Source organism: Anarrhichthys ocellatus, unplaced genomic scaffold (assembly GCF_004355925.1).
Source record: "Anarrhichthys ocellatus isolate YVR2014 unplaced genomic scaffold, GSC_Weel_1.0 scaffold3024, whole genome shotgun sequence".
In the NCBI taxonomy this organism is placed as follows: domain Eukaryota; kingdom Metazoa; phylum Chordata; class Actinopteri; order Perciformes; family Anarhichadidae; genus Anarrhichthys; species Anarrhichthys ocellatus.
The window spans coordinates 3,801-6,366 of record NW_022282998.1 but is presented as its reverse complement, the minus strand read 5'-3'; the positions used below and the strand labels follow the sequence as shown (position 1 = coordinate 6,366).

General features: G+C 47.0%; 1 long non-coding RNA gene across 1 annotated transcript; it reads left to right on the top strand.

Annotated features, from left to right (window-relative positions):
• Positions 1-249: 249 nt before the first annotated feature.
• Positions 250-1,195, top strand: LOC116378702 (uncharacterized). Its single transcript, XR_004212326.1, has 3 exons — positions 250-316; positions 422-520; positions 1,130-1,195. It is a non-coding gene; the product is annotated as an uncharacterized LOC116378702 (long non-coding RNA).
• Positions 1,196-2,566: the final 1,371 nt, after the last annotated feature.

Below are 2,566 nucleotides of genomic sequence, written 5' to 3'. Positions count from 1 at the left end.
ACACACACACACTGCAGGTACACACACTCTGCAGGTACACACACACACACACTGCAGGTACACACACACACTCTGCAGGTACACCCACACACTGCAGGTACACACACACACTGCAGGTACACACACGCTGCAGGTACACACACACTGCAGGTACACACACACACTCCAGATACACACACACTGCAGGTACACACACACACACGCTCAGGTCTTAGCTCCTGGTTGTTGTTGATGTAACGTTGTCCTCCGTGCAGAGCTGGAGGCGCTGCGATTGGAGAAGCAGAGCTCACATGACCAACTGCTGGAGGCCAAGGAGGTAGTGTCTTCTTCTGTGGTGTCTGCTGTGCTTTGGTGCATCTGAAATGACGTTTGTCACGTTGTTCACAATGTGTTTTATCAATAAAGTTATTTTGTTTTCCAGAGTCTGAAGCAGCAGCAACACAAGTTATCAGAGCTGATGGAGATGAGTCAGCGGAAAGACGACGTCATCAACAAGCTGAAGAACGAGAGCAACGCCGACGTAAACACTGTTACACGTTAATGTCACAGATAATAATAATACTATTACAATAATGATTATGTCCTAAATAATGATGATGATAATAATAATGTCTGAAACTCATCCTCCACTATATTCTATAGTTTTTGTTTCTTTGGTGTTGTTCGTATGTTGGCGAGCAGCACTGATCGGTTCTGAACTTTCAGTATTTCAGTATTTTAAGTTTTGTTTTGCTTCTTCTGACCGAAGCCTTTGTTGCACATGATGTGTTCAAGGACCGTCGGAAAAATGTTATTCTGACGATAATGACGTTTTTTTTTTTTTTTACAGCTTCTGGCTGATAAACAGGGTCGTTCTGGATATTTATATTTATAGAAAACATGCTTTTCTATCCTGCCAATGTTATGAAGTATCATAAACATATGAAATATATATTCTCCTGTTATTTAATCAAACCTCACATGAAGTCATGTGGACCTGTGGCTCAGAGAGCTCATGTGATCATGAGGATTAACAATCTGTTCATCTGCTGCTGAATGATTTCCCAGAATAAGTTCATTATTAAAAGATATGATCTTCCCCAGACCATTGAAAGCAGTGTGACTAATGAACCACATCCTGGTCTTTCAGAGGGCTCTGGTGGAGCTTCTGAGGACGACGAGAGGAGAGGAGGAGAAGGAGGAGAACAGGAAATGCCAGCGTGAAGCTCTGGAGGAAGAAGAGGAAAGAGGACCGGCAAAGAGGAGAGGTGAGAGGAGGAGGAGGAGGAGATGAAAGGATGGGGGTTTACTCCTTATTATTTTAACTCTAAAGTCTTTCTTTCTTCTCCTCCGTCTCCTCAGTGCTGGAGGAGGAGATCTGGAGGCTGCAGGAGGAAAACGATAAGAAGGAGGAAACCACTGTCGAGCTGAGGAAGAGGGAGGAGAGGAAGAGGGGCCTAGAGGAGGAGCTGAGGAGACGAGAGGAGGAGGTGGAGAAGCTGAAGGAGGAGCAGGTTGCTCTGGAGCAGAAGGTGCAGGAGCTGACGGGTAGGAGAGCTGAATCTACAGGACACCTAGTGGACCTCATCACGTGACAGCGTGGGCCGACTGTGGCTCAGCCGTTAAGCAATCGGAGGGTCGGATGTTCGATCCCCGGCTCTGCTGGTCGTCATGTGTCCTTGGCTTCACACTCAAATAGTTCCTGCTTGCTCTTGGATTTGCTTTGCTTTCTCCTCAAACTATTTACTTGCACTCAGATATGTTGTGACTTGCACAGATTTCCTGCAGCTTTAGCCCTTCTTCTCTCACTATGGCTCTTTCTGTCCTCCACTCCTCCCTCCTCCTCCTCCTCTCCTCCCTCCTCCTCTCCTCCTCTCCTCCCCCCTCGTAGATCTGGGTGAGCGTCCAAACTGTGCGTCTGTGTTTCTGTCTCTGGAGTCGGAGCAGATGGAAACATCCAGACTGACGAAGGAGAACAAAGCTCTTGTTAACGGCATCTTCCAGCTCCAGACGGAGGTACGAGTGGTCACTTTATTAGGTACACCCGTACAATCCAATATTAATACAAAGAGGTCTATCAAAATTATAACAACAAAGGTTTGCTTATTTTTTTATTTCCAGGTGACCGGTCCCCAGACGAAGCTCAAGGAGCAGACTGGCAGGTCTGACAGCTTATCGCAGCAGCTGGACATTACAAAGACCCGCCTCCAGGACCTGGAGAGCCAATCAGAGGAGAAGGCCGACAGCATCAATGTTCTGACAAAAGAAGTGAAGCGTCTGAAGCAGGAAGTCAAGGTTCTTCCTGTTCTTTTGTTTCTCTGTTTACAGTAACTGACGATTGATTGTTTTTATGGCTTTGGATTGATCAGTTGAGGAGTTAATGAGTAAAGCAACAGTGTTGACTGATTGTTTCAGGAGGAGGAGGGGCGGAGCAGCAGCAGCGGTGTTTTCCACGCCGCCATGGAGGAGCTGAAGAAGGAGAGCCAGGCAGCGCTGATGAGATCATCTCAGAAATCCCAACAGATCCAAGATCTGCAGAGAGGGAAAAGCCAACTGGAGGAATCTCTGACGCACAGGTAGACAGGAG